We start from the raw sequence: 21,235 nt of genomic DNA, 5'->3' as shown, positions 1-21,235 counted from the left end.
ATATCTGCAGCGCACAAAAATTGGTGAAGAAATGCAAAAAGTGATTTATTCCATCAGGCAAACATGAGTGTAAGAGAACTTATTGACCACTGAGGAAGGGGTTTTGAACGGCTTATGTTCAGCTATACACCCTGAAACGCATTTAGTATCTCTAGACCTATTCAGACCGAAGCATATGCAGTTTTAACCCTGGAGAGACGTTTTATTTTATTCAACTTTACTTTTATTATTTTTTTTTCACATTATTTTAAACTCTGGAAAACCTTGTTAACACATTGGATATAATCTCACATCACCGGATTCAGATCCAAATCCAAATTGCCAGATTATTGGATATTCCGGACTATCAGGATCTGCTGCCCTGAACTGGTTAAATTCCAGTAATTCCTGTACCTGTGTGAAGACAGCAGGGCCTCTACACCATCTCAACTCAAAGCCACTCTATGGAGCCTTTGCAAGTAAAAAGAATCCATCTGATCAGCCGACTGAAATTTGTGTCACGTGACCGCCCACAATCCACCTCACACGCCGGGAGCTCGCGGTAGTGAGCGATCTCACTTGCCGGTGCTTTTGCAGCTTCCAGCTGGAGCAAAAAGATTTCATCCCCGGGAACCTCGGGACTTGCGTGGAGTGGGTGAGTGGCACTTAGTGCCTGTGACTTTCATTTTCAGGAATCGCTTACCAGCAAATGCCAACAGCCGGACTGCCAGGCTCCTTATGTGATAACTTGATGTGTTAACTCTATTTCTGGTGCTCCTCATATGGAACTTGGCTTGCCGCCATTCACTATACAAGATTTACTCTTACCATTCTTCCACTGGGACTTTTTTGTTACACTTTATTCATCTACAGCAGGGGTCCTCAAACTTTTTAAACGGGGGGCCAGTTCACGGTCCCTCAGACCGTTGGAGGGCCGGACTATAGATAACAAAACATGAATAAATTCCTATGCACACTTATATATCTTCTTAGTGGACTGCCACTTTAAGTACACAGCACAGTTCCCCCCACATTAGGTTGTAGTTCCCCCACATTAGGGTTGGCAGTACAGTTCCCCCACATTAGGTTGGCAGTACAGTTCCCCCACATTAGGGTTGGCAGTACAGTTCCCCCACATTAGGTGCAGTACAATTCCCCCACATTAGGTGCAGTACAATTCCCCCACATGAGGGGCAGTATACTTCCCCTACATTAGGTAGTAGTTCCCCTACATTAGGTTGTAGTCCCCCCCCCCACATTAGGTGCAGTATAGTTCACCCACATTAGGTGCAGTATAGTTCCCCCACATTAGGTGCAATATAGTCCCCCCACATTAGGCTGGCAGTATAGTTCCCCCACATTAGGTGCAATATAGTCCCCCACATTAGGCTTGCAGTATGTTCCCCCACATTAGGTGTAATATAGTCCCCCACATTAGGCTGGCAGTATAGTTCCCCCACATTAGGCTGGCAGTATAGTCCCCCAAATTACGTTAGTAATATAGTTCCCCCATATTAGGCTGGCAGTATAGTCCCCCAAATTACGTTGGCAGTATAGTTCCCCCACATTAGGTGCAGTATGTTCCCCCACATTAGGTGCAGTATAGTCCCCCACATTAGGCTGGCAGTATAGTTTCCCCCACATTAGGTGCAGTATGTTCCCCCACATTGGGTGCATTATGTTCCCACACATTAGGTGCAGTATAGTCCCTCACATTAGGCTGGCAGTATGTTCCCCCACATTAGTTTGGCAGTATAGTCCCCCACATTAGATGCAATATAGTCCCCACATTAGGCTGGCAGTATAGTCCCCCAAATTACGTTGGCAGTATGTTCCCCCACAGGCATACAGCCTCCAGCGATACAGTATGGCTGGAGGCTGTATGCCTGTGTACTGCCCCATTTCAGTGTTCCGACCACTGCTCCGGCCATAGCAGGATCGGAGGATCGGTGGTCAGAACACTGAAGGGACGCGCCACTGGTAAACACTTACCTACTACCAGCACGCGCGTTGTTGCTTCTTCTCCGCTGCTCCACGCTCGGTTGCCATGGGCGCACGCATGGGACGTCATTGACATCACTGCGTACACCTGCTCCCGGCGGTCCCCGCGTTTTTAAAGTAAACGCGGGCCGCAGGGACTTCACAGAAGCATCCTTGTGTTCCGAAAGCTTCTTTCGGAACACAGGGATGTCCTAAGGCAAAAACACCCGGCGGGCCGGGTAAATGCGCTACCGCCCGCGGGCCGTAGTTTTAGTTTGAGGACCCCTGATCTACAGGATTGGCAACAACTTCATGAAACAATTGGGAACTGTTACATTGTGATAATAGGACTTGTTCAATAATTTTCATCTGCAGGTTTTGTGCTATGTATATATATATATATATATATATATATATAGATAGATAGATAGATAGATAGATAGATAGATATATATATATATATATATATATACATATATATATATATATATATATATATATATATATATATATGTATATGTATATATATATATATATATATATATATATTTTATTTTTTATTTTTTTTCATTTGATTTTGCCAGACAGGTCCTAGTCACATTTTTATGTTATTATTTTTTTTATACAATTTGTCTACATTATTATATACTTATTTTTCTCTCCAGGTAAATATATATATATATATATATATATATATATATATATATATTTATATATTTTTTTTATAATATACACAGCCGTAGGGCCCTGCGGCTGATTTATATATATTATTCATACATTTGCTGTATTGATTTTATGTATATAATAAATTACATTTAGATTTGGAAACTTGTATTTTTTTTAAAAATTTTAACCATCCAACCATCATATTACCTAATTTTGGGTCAGTTTGCTGAGGACTGAGTACCTTCTTTTTTTAGATTTGTAAATTACTTCTATTAAAAAATCTTAATCCTTCCAATAATTTTCAGCTACTGAAGTTGAGTTGTTCTTTTCTGTCTAGCAACAATGCTCTCTGCTGACATCTCTGCTTGTCTCGGGAACTGCACAGAGTAGAAGTGGTTTGCTGTGGGCATTTGCTTCTACTCTGGACAATTCCTGTGACAGGTGTCATCAGAGAGCACTTACCGTATTTATCGGCTTATAACACGCACCTTTTAGGCTAAAATTTTTAGCCTAAAGTCTATGTGCGTGTTATACGCCGATACACCGCCAGGAAAGGCAGGGGGAGAGAGGCCGTCGCTGCCCGCTTCTCTCCCCCTGCCTTTCCTGGGGTCGAAAGCCCTGCTGCCGGCCCTTCTCTCCCCCTGGCTATCGGCGCAGCTGCCCGTTCTGTCCCTCTGACTATCGGTGCCGGCGCCCCATTGCCGGCGCCGATAGCCAGGGTGAGAGAAGCGGCGCCGAGGGGAGAGGGGAGCCCGGGGGAGAGAAGGGGCAGCGGTGCCGGCAATGGGTGCCGTTGCCTCCCCCCATCCCAGGTTGCATAATTACCTGTTGCCGGGGTCGGGTCCGCGCTGCTTCAGGCCTCCGGTGTGCGTCCCCTGCGTCTTTGCTATGCGCTGCACGGCGCGGCGCATGACATCAGTGCGCCGTGCCGCGGAATAAGATGTCTGATCACAGGGGGCCCGCTGCTGGGACCCCCCGCCATCTCTTTGAATTGAGGACGCGTGGCATGACGTCACATCCCCATCTCGGAAGCCCGACGGTTTCTGAAACTGCAGATGCAGCTACGCATAGAATGCGGGCTGCTGCAGGGAGATTGCGGGGGTCACAGCGGCGGGCCCCCCGCGATCAGACATCTTATATCCTATCCTTTCGATAGGGGATAAGATGTTTTTGCCCGGAATACCCCTTTAACTTTCTGAAGCCAGTTGATATATATGTAAAAAAAGTTTTTTTTTCCCCTGGATAACCACTTTAACCCCTTAATGACCAAGCCCATTTTCACCTCAAGGACCAGGCCAATTTTATTTTTGCATTTTCGTTTTTTTCCTCCTCGCCTTCTAAAATCCATAACTCCTTTTATTTCCATGTACATACCCATATAAGGGCTTGTTTTTTGCGTGACCAATTATACTTTGTAAAGAAACCTCTCATTTTACCATAAAATGTACGGCGAACCCAAAAAAATATTTTTTTAGGGAGGAAATTTTTATGAAAACCTAAATTTTGCACATTTTGGAGGGTTTTGTTTTCACACTGTACACTTTACAGTAAAAATGATAGGTGTTCTTTATTCTGTGGGTCCTTACGATTAAAATGATACCCATGGCTAGATACTTTTATATTTTTGTACTGCTTAAAAAAAAATCTAAAACTTTTTGTACAAAATCAGTAATCTAAAATCGCCCTATTTTGACCACCTATAACTTTTTCATTTTTCCGTATATAGGGCGGTATGAGGTCTCATTTTTTTTGCCGTTATCTCTACTTTTTTTAGATACCACATTTGCATATATAAAACTTTTAGATAATTTTTTATTAATTTTTTTTTTATAAAATGTGACAAAAAAGCAGGATTTGTGGAATTTTTAATTTTTTACGTTTACGCCATTCACCGTACGGGATGGTTAACATTATATTTTGATAGTTCGGACATTTACGCACGCGGTGATACCAAATATGTTTATTAAAAAAAAAATACGCTTTTTGGGGGTAAAATGGGAAAAACTGACAATTTTCATTTTTATTGGGGGAAGGGATTTCTCACTTTTTTTTACTTTTTATTTTTACATTTTTCAACTTTTTTTTTTTACACTTTTTATGTCCCATAGGGGACTATCTATAGCAATCGTTTGATTGCTAATACTGTGCAGTGCTATGCATAGGACACAGCACTGCTCAGTATTATCGGTGATCTTCTGCTCTGGTCTGCTCGATAGCAGACCAGAGCAGAAGACCCCGGGAGACAGCCGAAGACAGGTGAGGGGACCTCCAGCTGTCATGCTGGATGATCGGATCACCGCGGCAGCGCTGCGGGCGATCCGATCATCCAATCAAAGTGCCGCAATGCCGCAGATGCCGTGATCTGTATTGATCACAGCATCGGAGGGGTTAATGGCAGACATCCGCGCGATTGTCGATGTCGGCCATAAAATGTACGGCGAACCCCAAAAAATATTTTTTTAGGGAGGAAATTTTTATGAAAACCTAAATTTTGCACATTTTGGAGGGTTTTGTTTTCACACTGTACACTTTACAGTAAAAATGATAGGTGTTCTTTATTCTGTGGGTCCTTACGATTAAAATGATACCCATGGCTAGATACTTTTATATTTTTGTACTGCTTAAAAAAAAATCTAAAACTTTTTGTACAAAATCAGTAATCTAAAATCGCCCTATTTTGACCACCTATAACTTTTTCATTTTTCCGTATATAGGGCGGTATGAGGTCTCATTTTTTTTGCCGTCATCTCTACTCTTTTTATATACCACATTTGCATATATAAAACTTTTAGATAATTTTTTATTAATTTTTTTTTTATAAAATGTGACAAAAAAGCAGGATTTGTGGACTTTTTAAATTTTTTACGTTTACGCCATTCACCGTACGGGATCATTAACATTATATTTTGATAGTTCGGACATTTACGCACGCAGTGATACCAAATATGTTTATTAAAAAAATTTACGCTTTTTGGGGGTAAAATGGGAAAAACGGACAATTTTCATTTTTATTGGGGGAAGGGATTTCTCACTTTTTTTTACTTTTTATTTTTACATTTTTCAACTTTTTTTTTTTACACTTTTTATGTCCCATAGGGGACTATCTATAGCAATCGTTTGATTGCTAATACTGTGCAGTGCTATGCATAGGACACAGCACTGCTCAGTATTATCGGTGATCTTCTGCTCTGGTCTGCTCGATCGCAGACCAGAGCAGAAGACCCTGGGAGACAGCCGGAGACAGGTGAGGGGACCTCCAGCTGTCATGCTGGATGATCGGATCACCGCGGCAGCGCTGCGGGCGAACCGATCATCCAATCAAAGTGCTGCAATGCCACAGATGCCGTGATCTGTAGTGATCACAGCATCGGAGGGGTTAATGGCAGACATCCGCGCGATTGTCGATGTCGGCCATTACCGGCGGGTCCCCGGCTGCTGCTAGCAGCCGGAACCTGCCGTGTATGACGCGAGCACACTTCCGATGCTAGCGGTCATACACAGGACGTAAATGTAAGTCCTGGTGTGGGAAGTCCCGCCAAACCAGGACATACATTTACATCCGTGGTCGTTAAGGGGTTAAGCAGGGGGACACGTCTGGCACTGCATGATTTGGGTCCCTGGTGGCATAGTGTATTACTGATGGTAGCCTTTGTTATTTTGGTCCCAGCTATCTGCAGGTCATTTACTAGGTCCCCCCGCGTGGTTCTGGGATTTTTGCTCCCCGTCCATGTGATAATTTTGACACCACAGGGTGAGATTTTGCATGGAGCCCCAGATCGAGGGAGATTATCAGTGGTCTTGTATGTCCTCCATTTTCTAATAATTACTCCCACAGTTGATTTCTTCACACCAAGTTGCTTGCCTATTGCAGATTCAGTCTTCACAGCCTGGTGCAGGTCTACAATTTTGTTTCTGGTGTCCTTTGACAGCTCTCTTATCTTGGTCATAGTGAAGTTTGGAGTTTGACTTTTTGAGGTTGTGGACAGGTGTCTTTTATACTGATAACAAGGTCAAACAGGTGCCATTAATACAGATAATGAGTGGAGGACAGAGGAGACTCTTAAAGAAGAAGTTACAGGTCTGTGAGAGACAGAAATCTTGCTTGTTTGTAGGTGACCAAATACTTATTTTCCACCATAATTTGCAAATAAATTCTTTAGAAATCAGACAATGTGATTTTATGGATTTTTTTTTTTTCTTATTATATCTCTTATAGTTGAGTCTAGAGAATTTCGCCAAATTTTCCCCCAAAATGCTATTTCTAGGCTACAGAGAGCCTCAATAGGGGCGTAGAACACTTTGCCTTGCTGTAACACACATAGGGAGTGTGCTGGGTTAGTGAAATAATACTGCTATTCAGTATGACATGCAGATTCTTTTGAAAATGTCCTTCATGCCATGAGAATGTAGTGACAAGAGTTACCTTCCATTCTGGACTTCTTACCTGGCTTTTATGTATAGCAATTGGTTATTTAAATTATATTAAATATTATTTAAAAATGTACAAGTCACTTTTCATAAATTATAAAACCTATTTAAACAAAGTCTGCAAACTACAAAAGTTCTGGAAAACTGAAGCCTGAATGAAACACAATAAAATGCTTTGGACACTTTCACATTATAAACATAAACCTTACTTAGTGTCAAATCAGCAATTTAATTACCATATATACTCGAGTATAAGCCGACCCGAGTATAAGCCGAGACCCCTAATTTCAACCCAAAATCCCAAGAAAAGTTATTGACTCGAGTATAAGCCTAGGGTGGGAAATACATCATCCCCCCATGTCAACATCCAGACCCCCGTCATTAACATCCTCATCATCATCACCGCATGTCATCATCCAGACCCTCATCATCATCACCTGTCATTATCCCCTTGTCATCATCCCACACCCCCCCTTCATCATCCCCTTGTCATCATCCCACACCCCCCCCCTTCATTATCCCCACCCCCCTTCATCATCCCCTTGTCATCTTCCCCACCCCCTTCATCATCCCCTTGTAATCATCCTACACACATCCCCCTTCATCATCCTCTTGTCATCATCCCACCCCCCCCCCCTTCATCATCCCACCCCCCCTTCATCATCCCCCCCCTTCATCATCCCACCCCCCCCCCTTCATCATCCAACACCCCCCCTTCATCATCCTCTTCTTATCATCCGCCCTCAGTGGTCTTCAACCTGCGGACCTCCAGAGGTTTCAAAACTACAACTCCCAGCAAGCCCGGGCAGCCATCGGCTGCCTTCGCCATCATCCAGCCCCCTCTCGCCCCCCTTTAGTTCTGTACAGTACTCACCTCCGCTCGGCGCTGGTCCGGTGCTGCAGGGCTGCCCGGAGAGGAGGTCGTCCGGTGAGATAGTAGTTCCGGGCTGCTATCTTCACTGGGGGCGCCTCTTCTCCGCGCTGCGGGCCCGGAATAGAGGCGTTGCCTGGACGATGACGCAGAAGTACATTGGCAATGAACGTACCTCTGCGTCGTTGTCAAGGCAACGTGACTATTCTGGGGCCGGGCCCGAAGCGCTTAGAAGAGGCCTCCCCGGTGAAGATAGCAGCCCGGAACGACTATCCCACCGGACCACCTCCTCTCCGGACAGTCCTGCAGCACCGGACCAGCGCCGAGCGGAGGTGAGTACTGTACAGAACTAAAGGGGGGCGAGAGGGGGCTGGATGATGTCGAAGGCCGCAGTGGTCTTCAACCTGTGGACCTTCGGAGGTTTCAAAACTACAACTCCCAGCAAGCCCGGACAGCCGATGGCTGCCCGGGCTTGTTGGAGTTGTAGTTTTGAAACCTCTGGAGGTCCGCAGGTTGAAGACCACTGCGGGTGGAGAGTTCACTCGAGTATAAGCCGAGGGGGGTGTTTTCAGCACGAAAAATTGTGCTGAAAAACTCGGCTTATACTCGAGTATATATGGTAAATGATTTAATGGCTATGGACACCTATGATGTTTTTGTAAGAATTTATTCACATTAGTGTCACTTCTGCAGCACTCGTCATGTCCAAGCTATCCTACGAATCTCCCACATTCACACTACAATCCAGACAGCTGTGTAGCTTTTTATTTATGTAAATAAGTGAATATTTATCTATAGCCTATTAGAATGTTAAATCATGATTATTTGTGAAATTTACAAGTTACTTTTCATAAATTCTAAAACATCTTTAAATAAAGTCTGCAAACTACAAAAACTACAGCAATAACAGATAGCAATCAGATAAGTGCTAAACATTTTTACATGATGTGCATTACAGACAGAGCTGTAGCTAGCTAGAAAATTATCCTGACATCCTGGTTGGGAATCAATGTCTCAGTGTAATGTGTGCTGGACCCCCCTTGCGCCCCCTTGCAACAGCGCACCTGAGGCGATAACCTCACTCGCCTCATCAAAGCTACAGCCCTGATTACAGAACATGCAAGTACAAAAAATACAAACTCAAATACAAAATCTGTGATCAAAAAAGAGGAAGTATTATATGTGACAAGGTCATAAAGGGTGGATTTAAAAGGGGGGCAGTTTAAGTTGTAGAAATTTCTGCAACAGTCCATTCCATAAACCTGAGTGAGGGGAACTATGAGATTAATGTTTTGCCACCAGTTGGTTTCAAATTTTTTTTCCAGATTTGTAATTTTCTTCTACTTAAAAATCTTAACACTTCCACTCCTTGGTGCTGGAATAACCGTGGCTGCTGGCACCAGACTTGCCCTCCAATGGGTGCTCAAAAAAGGATTTAAAAAATGTAAATAAACTAAAATTAAATTAAATAAAAATGTAATCATAAAATCTCTTTAATCCCTTCAATTGTGATGCCATTTGGTCTCCCAACCCTGCTGCCACATCCAGATGCTCTGCGGCAGTGATAATAGCAATGCCTTTAATCTGGATGTGACTTGTAAATTTTGAAATAATATTTAATATAATTTAAAGGAAATCTGTCAGTAGTATCACCCGCACTAAACCTGTTACACAGACTTGTAGTGTGGGTGATGCTGATTAAAACGGTACTCACATTGTGTAGATTCGCGCAGCCATTCCGCCACAAATTGCATTTTTCTATATATGCTAATGAGGGCCTTGGGGAATGGGCAGAGGTCCGATCCGAGCTTCGGGCACCCTGACGTCATTTTTGTCCGGCAGCCACTGCACCCGGCTCATCAATATTCATAAACCCCCTCCAGGCTCCTTCGGCCGTGTTATTGTACTGCGCATGCGTCGCTTACTGTGCAATGACGTCTGCAACTGTGAAGCCGAGGGGAACACCGCTAGCATATATAGAAAAACGCAATTCGTGACGGAATGGCTGGGTGAATCTATACAATGTGAGTACCATTTTAATCAGCATCACCTGCACTATAAGCCTGTGTAACAAGTTTAGTGCAGGTGATACTAATGACAGATTTCCTTTAAACAAATAATTGCTATACAACCCACTGAATGATGACTAGGGGTGTCAGATGTCACTTGGGATGAAGTGGATGACCGAGTTAACCAATTAATGATGGCAGATGGGTTGCTGGTTGAGACACGACTGCTAGCTGATACAGAGAGTTCAGGTCACTCACCCTTGTCTGCTGCGAGCTCTGCCTGATGAATTCAGGCCTCTGCCACTCCTCTGTACACGTCCTTGCACTTCTCAGCCTGACATACTTAGTGTGTATATGAGGGGAGTACAATGCGCTCAACTACGCTTAAAACAGTATTTGTCTACAACAATAAAAGGTGTGTACTTTTGCATGGCCTTTCACAGTATCTAGGCCCTTAAGACTTTAACAGGAACAAAATAGTACACCACTTAGATGTACGTATGTGGTATGCACTTATGAGGGGAGGACAATGCGCTCCAGTACACTTAAAACAGTATGTGTCTACAACAACAGCAGGTGTGTACTTTTGGCTGGGCTTTCACAGTATCTAGGCCCTTAAGACTTTAACAGGTACAAAATGGTACACCACTTAGATGTACGCACAGGTTACACTTAAAGGGTAGCTCCCACCATCACTTTTTTTCTTTTTTCTGTCCCTGTCTATTACCCATCTATCCCTAACCCCCTCCATGCCTTTAATTTTTTTTTTTACTATCCTAGAAATGCCTTTTTGTCTGCCTGGTAGTGTGCTCACTACCAGGCAGACTTCCCCAGCAGGCACCACGTCACTGATGCCTGCTGGGGCCGACACTTCTGCCCGTAGTTCACCTATACAGGGCGTCTCCAGCTGTTTCCCCATTGCAACTCCCAGCGTGCCCTGACATCTATTGGCTGTCAGGGCATGCTGGGAGTTGTAGTGGGGAAACAACTGGAGGCACCCTGTATAGGTGAACACCGGATCTGTGATGGCCGCACATACCGCTCCCCACCGCGCAGCCCGCAACCCCCCGGCCCCTCAACTCACTCCCACCTCCCCCTTAGTTCACCCATTCAGAGTACCCCCTTCCCGCCGCGCAGCCCGCAACCCCCCCGGCCCCGCCGCTCCCCACCCTCCTTAGTTCACCTATTCAGTGTCCCTCCAGCTGTTTCCCCACTACAACTCCCAGCTTGCCCTGACATCTATTGGCTGTCAGGGCACACTGGGAGTTGTAATGGGGAAACTTGAGGCACACTGTATAGGTGAACACGTAATCAAATTTTTCCTGAAATTCGTAACACATTCGGATTTGTCAGATTTGAATTGCTCATCCCTAGTTGAAGATTTTCTGTAATCCCAGAGATTATCTGTAATCTCAATGATACTTTAGTTAGGTATTCAGTAGCAACAGCCTGAATATCTTATACAGAAGTAAAGTACATTGTGTGCTTATTAGGCTGATATCTAGTATTTATGATCTATTTTTATATCTTGCTGACTTGTTGTGCATTGTTACATATATGCGAAGATGAGGATTTATTCCAAAAATCTTACCCGGATAGAATGTGTCTCATTTGTTGAAGGAGATGCAGAGGATATATAGCCTGCAACAATATAAATATTAATTTGTTGTTTTTTTATCGGAAACCAATAAGAACATTCAGGGCATTTGTAAGAAATAGTGGAAATGTCATAAATGGTGAAATAGAATCCTAAGAGGAAAGCTAATGTGTATTTAAGAAAGGTTCATGTATCCAAAAAGCATATTTTAAATCTATTCTATATTTCTAAAATAAAAACAGGAATTAAAGGAGCCCCAGAGCTTAAAGTTAGAAGCTTATAATAGTATAGCTTAAATCATTATTATAACATTTATTTATCTAAATGCCCTTGGAGGTTCTCTGCACTGCTATTAAAACAATAGTAAGTTTTTCTCTTGTCTGAAATGGCCAATAATAAGGTAAGTAGGAATAGGCCAAGAAATTTGGATAACTTTGTAAATACCGTATTTATCGGGGTATACCACGCACCGGCCTATAACACGCACCCTCATTTTACCAAGGATATTTGGGTAAAAAAAGTTTTTTACCCAAATATCCATGGTAAAATGAGGGTGCGTGTGTGCGCGTGTATACCCCGATATACCCCCAGGAAAGGCAGGGGGAGAGAGGCCGTCACTGCCCGCTTCTCTCCCCCTGCCTTTCCTGGGGTTTAGAGCGCTGCTGTCGGCCCTTCTCACCCCCTGGCTATCTGCGCCGCTGCCCGTTCTGTCCCCCTGACTATCGGTGCCGGCGCACCATTGCCGGCGCCGATAGCCAGGGGGAGAGAAGCGGCGTCGACAGCCAGGGGGAGAGAAGGGGCAGCGACACCCATTGCCGTCGCCGCTGCCCCGTTGCCTCCCCCCATCCCCGGTGGCATAATTACCTGAGTCTTGTCCACGCTGCTGCAGGCCTCCAGCGTGCGTCCCCTGCGTCGTTGCTATGCACGGCGCGGCGCACTGATGTCATGCGCCGCGCCGTTCAGCGCATAGCAACGACGCCGGGGACGCACGCCGGAGGCCTGCAGCAGCGCGGACCCGACTCAGGTAATTATGCCACTGGGGATGGGGGGAGGCAAAGGGGCAGCGGCGCCGGCAATGGGTGCCGCTGCCCCTTCTCTCCCCCTGGCTATCGGCGCCGATACCAATAGTCAGGGGGACAGAACGGGCAGCGGCACCGATAGCCAGGGGGTGAGAAGGGCCGACAGCAGCGCTCTAGACCCCAGGAAAGGCAGGGGGGAGAAGCGGGCAGCGACGGCCTCTCTCCCCCTGCCTTTCCTGGGAGTGTATCGGCGTATAACACGCACACAGACTTTAGGCTAAAAATTTTAGCCTAAAAAGTGTGTGTTATACGCCGATAAATACGGTATAGAGTAGAATCTCCCAATAGCGGACGCTCACGGGGAATGTCCACTATTGAGAGATGTCCCTTATTGGGAAAAAGGGTCAAAATTCTTCCTAAATGATCAAATACTGTCCTGTACTCACTCCAGAGTGTAATTACCTATAAAACACGATAATAAGAAACAATACAGTAGAATCTCACAGTGCCATTTAATCTCCCCTTATCCCTCCCCTGTGTCATTTCACCCCCCTTTATACCCTGTGCCACCTTATTACACCGTGCCTTGTGCCTAATTATCCCCCCTTACCCTATGTGCCACATCATTTCCCCTTGATCCCCCTTGTGCCATTTAATTTTCCCTTCATTACCCTCTGTGTAAATTCATCATCCCCTCTTTATGAAGTGGCACAGGGGGATAAAGGGGGAAGGAAATGGCACAGAGGGTGGTAAAGAGGGGTGATGAATTTGCACAGAGGGCAATAATGGAGGAATTGGGGGGAGGGAATCAGGGAAGGAGGGGGGTGAATGATGTGGTTGGCGACGTACAGAAGCAGGAGACCACTGTTTAAACATTGGTCTTCTGCTTCTGTGCGTCGCCAACCACATCATTCACCCCCCTCCTTCCCTGTGTACAAGGTAGGGCCAGCACATAAGCTTGGTTGTCCCTAATTGTGAGTGTTTTGTCCCCTATTGTCCCCTTTCGGGTGTGTCCGCATCTATTATTGTTAATGTCCCCTATTCGGAGGATGCAAATACATTAAAGGGGTATTCCAGGCCAAAACTTTTTTATATATCAACTGGCTCCGGAAAGTTAAACAGATTTGTAAATTGCTTCTATTAAAAAATCTTAATCCTTCCAATAGTTATTAGCTTCTGAAGTTGAGTTGTTGTTTTCTGTCTAACTGCTCTCTGATGACTCACATCCCATGAGCTGTGCAGTTCCTATGAGGATATTCTCCCATCATGCACAGCTCCCGGGATGTGACATCATCATTGAGCAGTTAGACAGAAAACTTCAGAAGCTAATAACTATTGGAAGGATTAAGATTTTTTAATAGAAGTAATTTACAAATCTGTTTAACTTTCCGGAGCCAGTTGATATATATATACAAAAAAAAAAAGATTTTGCCTGGAATACCCCTTTAAGTCTTATGGGACTCTGCCGGGGAATTTCAAAACTGTCCCCTATTGGGAGGTGTCCGCTAAGGGAGATTTCACTGTATTAACTAACTTGACATGTTCTGACCTTGAGCTACAGCCTATGTTATACCACAGAACTGCATTCACAATTCTGCTGGTTGTTATTGTAAAACAATCAACAAACACCCAACCAGTAACTTGTCTAGAGTAACATATCATGCTTACATTACTACTTAACCTAGAAATGGCAAGGACACATATGGTGGCCTAGCTGTGTTTTTTTATGTGACTCTGCGGGTAAATATGTCCTTGCCTTAAAGGAGTACTCCGGTGGAGAACAATTTTTTTCAAATCAGCTGGCTCCAGAGAGTTATACAGATTAGTAAATTGCTTCTATCAAAAAATCTTAATCCTTCCAGTGCTTATCAGCTGCTGTATGTTCCAGAGGAAGTTGTAAAGATCTTTCCAGTCTGACCACAGTGCTCTCTGGTGACACCTCTGTCCATGTCAGGAACTGTCCAGAGTAGGAATAAATCCCCACAGCAAACCTATCCTGCTCTGGACAGTTCCTGACATGGACATAGGTGTCAGCAGAGAGCACTGTGGTCAGAATGGAAAGAATGTTGCAACTTCCTCTGTAGGTACTGGAAGGATTGAGATTATTTAATAGAAGTAATTTACAATTCTGTTTAACTTTCTGGTACCAGTTGATTTGAAAAAAAAAAAAATATATATATATATATATTGTTTTTCACCAGAGTACTACTTTAACTTTCACATGAAGCTGGTAGATGTTCATACTCCAGTGAATAGTTCCCTATGCTCTCCAGCCTTTTCTAGTTATACTCCTGCATTACATTTTTCCAGTAAAGCTATACTGGGAGCTCCACAATGCAAAATAGAATGATGACACAAAATAGCATTTTTACACAGGGTACCATGCTGCCAAGGACTGCCCAATAAATACAATTGGATTATTTAACCCTACCTACTAGGTTTAAAACTAAAGGTGTGAATTTATCATGTTTTTTTTTTTTTTTTTTAAATCTCAGTAGATCAAGTAGCACTAATGTTATATAATGGATAGGGTTAATGAGCCAACAGTATCAATATCACTGCGGGAGACTCAGGTCCTCACTCCGCGGATCAGAAGGTTCAGAAAAATCTGAATCCCTAATCGTATCTAGCAAAGAACCAAACAGTTACCCGCACTCACCGTTCAGTTTCAGTATTCATGCTCCGCTGTGCTTCCATCAATGGACCCAGTTCCAGATTTCTTGCAGGGCGCTTAGAGGCGCCTGCCGGAGGTTTTGCGTGATGTGAAGCCGGAATAAGTGCAGTCCCCTCTGAGCACCCTACAAGAAGTCTGAAACCAGGTCCATTGATGGAAGCATAAATACTGAAACTGAATGGTGAGTGTGGGTAACCGTTTGGTTCTTTGCCAGATATGATCTAGTTTAATGGTGGTAAATCTTCCCAATTTTTTTGTGCAATAAGTAAAAAAATCACAATTTGTTGTGCAACTCATTTAGCCCTCTTAAAGAAAACAACTTGCCAGTAGTGTGTCATGGTTATCTTTTTGCAGTGGCTGTTGATTTATCAACTGTAACTTTTTTTGATTTTTGCTAATTTTTTGTGCACTCACACTTTGCGCAATCTTATGCCAGCCCAGACCACACTTAGAAGTTTGTCTACATCTAAACTACTTTGCTATATAAAAAGAACATCTTTGATAGGGGAAGTACACATGATGTACACCCAGGCAAATGAGAGTAAAAAAGTGATGGAAGTGGCACAAAAAATGCTGAAAAATTACTTTAAAACTTACTGGTGTCTATTAGTAAATATCTGGTTCTGAAGATGTTATCTTTTTGTATATTTGATACAGTATTTCACTAGGGTTTCTCTCTGTTTCCCTAAATGCTATGTTCTACATGTGTTGAGTTTTTATGCTTAGCAATGACCATGATTAGATAACAGCAAACAGATGCAAGGCATAGAAGTGTTTAGCGTCTCCATTAACCGCGCTGCCTGTTGCTCTACACTGTGCGGTAATGCTCTTAGAGAGAGTTATAAGTTCATGGGCATCATGGAAGTGTGAAAAATGCATTGGGATTTGAATCTCGATGGTTCATAGTGAATTTCCAGGAACATTACATTACTACAGATAAAATCCCTTAGAGGCTGGAAGTGTAATTTACTTTGCGCTATCAATTTAGGAAATATTTGTTTTAAATTAAAGAAGCACTTCGGACATATATTGCTAAATCACCAAAGTATTCAGTATAATTTGTTGTATATTTTTGACCCCAGTCTTCCCATTTGTTCAAAGCTGGTTCTCATGTGTACACAGAAAGTCAGTCTTCCCAATAGGGTTTTAGGTGAAATACAGAATTATAGCAACAGATATCAAATCCCTCTTGGCAAATATCAGATACCTTCTTTTCCCCCTTCCCTCGCAAGATTTGCCCTTATTGTTCCTTTAAATGTCCCCCCCCCTCCCCCCATTGAATAAAATGCTTCAGAGTGCAGGAGTGCAGAGATATAAATACACGGGATGCTTAGCTGCAAAGGTGTAAAACTCCCCTGACTCTCATAAACTGTCTATATTATCTGTGGATGCTGTGGACAGAATTTCTATTTCTATGAGATGCAGGTTCATACTACTCTTCCCTGCCTCCTGCTTTTAAAGGGGTACTCAGCCCCTGGCATCTTATCCCCTATCCAAAGGATAGGGGATAAGATGTAAGATCGCCGCGCTCCCGCTGCTGGGGACCCCAGGGATCGCCGCTGCGGCACCCCGCCACCATTACTGCACAGAGCGAGTTCGCTCTGTGCGTAATGACGGGCGATACAGGGGCCGGAGCAGCGTGACGTCATGGCTCCGCCCCTCATGACATCACGGCCCGTCCCCTTAATGCAAGTCTATGGCAGGGGGCGTGATGACCACCACGCCCCCTCCCATAGACTTGTATCGACGGGGACGGGCCGTGACGTCACGAGGGGCGGAGCCGTGACGTAACGATGATCCGGCCCCTGTATTGCCCGTCATTACGTGCAGAGCGATCTCGCTCTGCGCAGTAATGATAGCGGGGGAGCTGCCGCAGCGATCCCCGGGGTCCCCCGGGGTCCCCGGCAATCTGACATCTTATCCCCTATCCTTTGGATAGAGGATAAGATGTCTAGGGGCGGAGTACCCCTTTAAGAGCTAGCAGGGATATACCTATCACAAGCAGAAAGCAGTGGAGTGGCTGGAAGCTGCATCACATATGAATCACTGGGACTTTGGAGTGTGAGATAGGGCTCAGAGGTACTACATCACTGAGTCGTAGCACTTGTGCCTAATGTAGGACAAGTACAGAGTGTGAGGATACAATATATGTAAAAAATTAACAGACAAGGGTGCTGTTACCTTCGACAGATGTCTGTGATATTAAGCAAAGTAGGCTGCTTACCTAGTGGTATTGAGCTCAGGGCACAACACCTATGAGAGCATGTAGATTTTAAAGATATCCAGTGGCTGCCTGTGATTTGGACTAATCACAGAAGATTGATCTTGTACAGGGCCGGCCTTAGGTGTTCAGGCGCCCTGTGCGAGCTAACCTTGTAGCACCCCACCCCCCATCTATTACCCCATAAACATACACAAAGAGGAAAAAAATATTTGTAACAAATATTTTTTTTTATATTTAATCAGCCCCCTGCCCGCTTAATCCCCCTTCACCAGTCCTCTGCCCCCCTTAATTAGATGCAGTATAGTTCCCCCACATTAGGTGCCATAAAGTTCCCCACATTAGGTGCAGTATAGTTCGCCACAATAGGTGCAGTATAGATCCCCCACATTAGGTGCAGTATAGTTCCCCCACATTAGGTGCCATATAGTTCCCCACATTAGGTGCATAATTCCCCCACATTAGGTGCCATATAGTTCCCCACATTAGGTGCAGTATAGTTCCCCACATTAGGTGCAATATAGTTCCCCCACATTAGGTGCCATATAGTTCCCCACATTAGGTGCAGTATAGTTCCCCCCACATTAGGTGCCATTTAATTCCCCACATTAGGTTCCATATAGTTCCCCACATTAGGTGCAGTATAGTTTTCTCACATTAGGTGCAGTATAGTTCCCCACATTAGGTGCAGTATAGTTCCCCCACATTAGGTGCAGTATAGTTCTCCACATTAGGTGCAGTATAGTTCCCCCACATTAGGTGGCATATAGTTCCCCACATTAGCTGCAGTATAGTTCCCCACATTAGGTGCAGTATAGTTCCCCCACATTAGGTGCAGTATAGTTCCCACATTAAGTGCAGTATAGTTCCCCCACATTAGGTGCAGTATAGTTTTCCCACATTAGGTGCAGTACAGTTCCTCCACATTAGGTGTAGTATAGTTCCCCACATTAGGTGCAGTATAGTTCCCCCACATTAGGTGCCATATAGTTCCCCACATTAGGTGCAGTATAGTTCCCCCACATTAGGTGCAGTATAGTTCCCCACATTAGGTGCAGTATAGTTCCCCCACATTAGGTGGCATATAGTTCCCCACATTAGGTGCAGTATAGTTCCCCACATTAGGTGCAGTATAGTTCCCCCACATTAGGTGCAGTATAGTTCCCCACATTAGGTGCAGTATAGTTCCCCCACATTAGGTGCAGTATAGTTCCCCACATTAGGTGCAGTATAGTTTCCCCACATTAAGTGCCATATAGTTCCCCACATTCGGTGCAGTTAAGTTCCCCCACATTAGGTGCAGTATAGTTCTCAACATTAGGTGCAGTATAGCTCTCCACATTAGGTGCAGTATAGTTCCCCACATTAGGTGCAGTATGTTCCTCCACAGACACACAGCCTCCAGCCATATACAGTGTATGGCTGGAGGCTGTATGTCTGTGTGCTGCCCCACTTCATTGTTCCGACCACTGCTCCGGGGTCATGATCTACTGCTATGGCCTATAGACCATAGCAGTAGGTCCTGGGACCGGAGGAGTGGTGGTCGGAACACTGAAGATGACGTACAACATACAGGTAACTTACCATGCGCGCGCTTGTCCTCTTCCTCGCTGCTTCGCTCCGCTTTGCTGTTGCTATGGGCATATGCACGGGAGGTCAGTGACGTCCCTGCGAGCCCTATCTCCCGGCGACCCCTGCGTTATTAATATTAACGCGGGGGGGGGGGGGGGCGCCGCAGAGAGGTAACGAGACATCCTTGTGTCCCAGAAAGATCTTTCAGGACACAGGGATGTCGAGAATGTGATGGGGGGCCCTTCGGGCTGCTTAGCGGTGACCGTGGATCCCCACCCTGGGCTTGATTAGCGTGTGACTATGAACACTAAGAGAAAATAATTTTATTTTATATTACTCTTTCTTTGTCAGGTCCATTGATTTGACGAAGACAGAGCTTTTCTTCTGAAACATGTTGGACCAAATAAAATGAGAGTATGATAATAGACTGATCCCTCTGTCTCTAGAAACTCAGAGGCGTAAATGGAGAAGTATGCTGCATTTGAAGAACCATATCAGAGTTGAAGAAAATTAAATAGCATATTAGCTAAAACAGGTATTCTTCAATTGAAGTCCATGCTGCAATAATAATAAACAAGAAAAAAGTGCTTATATAAGGAAAAAGCAATGAAAAGAGTCCACTCATAGACGTAATGAATGAACTCTATTACTGCTTTCACCAGAAAACGAGTGTAAAAAGTTGCAAATGTTTTGTGCAAATAATTGATTGCTTAAAAAGTTGGATATTTTTCTGCCAAAACCTACACAAAAACCTTTGATCAATTCCCCCCCCCAATGGTTTATGTAAATAAGTAAATATATTGTTAAATTATAACAAAATATAGAAGCAGTATGTTAGGACTAATAATATAATACAATATGGGGACACATAAAGGGTCTAATATTATATGGGGGCACAGAATTGGCCTTAAACTAAATGAGGGCACATAAGGGGTCTTATACTGTATGCAGGCAGTATCTGGGACTACTATTACATGGGGCCAGTGTGAGGACCTAACTCCTACTATATGGGGGCATACAGCAGGGCCTAATGCTATATAGGGGTACAGAAGGGGCCTTATACATTATGAGGGCACAGAAGTGGCCTTATACTGTATGCGGGCTGTATGAGTGACTACTACTATATAGGGGCAGCGTGAGGACCTACCTCCTACTGTATGAGGGCACACAGCAGAGCCAAATGCTATATAGGGGCACAGAAGCAGCCAAATATTATATTGGGCAGTGTAGGGAGTCTAATGCTATGTGAGGGCAGCATATGTGCCTAATACTATGTTGGGGTAGTATGGGGACATAACTACTATATGGGGGCCGTGTAGGGGCCTTTTACAATATGGGGGAAGTATTCAGCCTAATAGTTTATAGTGGCAGTGTGAGGACCTAAGTACTATAGGGGCCCCTATATATATATAGGAGCACAGAAGGGGCACTATTACAAATGGCGAGTGTTATCAGGGACATGCACACATAGGGTTCAAAGAGGGCTTAAGCCCTTGCCCTTTCCTGCCCCTTTGACCTGTTGGGGACAGAGGGCGTACAGGTACGCCCTTGGGTGCTGATACTTTACCCCTTAAGGACCAGACAAATTAAATTTTAGCATTTTCTTTGTTTCCTCCTCGCCTTCTAAAAATCATAACTCTCTTATATTTCCATCCACAGACCCATATGAGGGCTTGTATTTTGTGTCACCAATTTTACTTTGTAATAACATCACTTATGTTACTATAAAATGTACGGCGCAACCAAACAAATATTATTTATGTGGGAAAATTGAAAAGAAAACCACAATTTAGCAAATTTTAAAAGGTTTTGTTTTCACGCTGTACAATTTATGGTAAAAATGACATGTTTTTTTTATTCTGTGGTCAATACGATTAAAATGATACCACTGTTATATGCTTTTCTATAATTGTACCGCTTAATAAAATCTCACTTTTCCGTACATGGGGTGGTATGAGTGCTAATTTTTTGCGCCATGATCTGTAGTTTTTATCAGTACCACATTTGCTTAGGTTTTACTTTTTATACATTTTTTATAATTTTTTTTTTAATAAAATGTGACAAAAAAGCAGCAATTTGGGACTTTTTTTTTATTTATTTACATTTATGTTGTTCACTGTACAGAATAACTAACAATATATTTTAATAGTTTAAACTTTTACGCACACTGCTTTACCAAATATGTGTATTTACTATTTTTACGCTTTTTGGGGGGTAAA

At 43.8% G+C, this 21,235-nt stretch overlaps 1 long non-coding RNA gene across 2 annotated transcripts in view; it reads left to right on the top strand.

Annotated features, from left to right (window-relative positions):
• LOC130277582 (uncharacterized) overlaps positions 1-21,235 on the top strand; it is a 126,372-nt gene that overhangs the window by 68,048 nt on the left and 37,089 nt on the right. The gene's annotated exons all lie outside the window — the stretch shown is intronic.

Source organism: Hyla sarda, chromosome 6 (assembly GCF_029499605.1).
Source record: "Hyla sarda isolate aHylSar1 chromosome 6, aHylSar1.hap1, whole genome shotgun sequence".
NCBI lineage: Eukaryota > Metazoa > Chordata > Amphibia > Anura > Hylidae > Hyla > Hyla sarda.
Note: the sequence above shows the minus strand (reverse complement) of the source record. Positions and strands in the feature narration are given on the sequence as shown.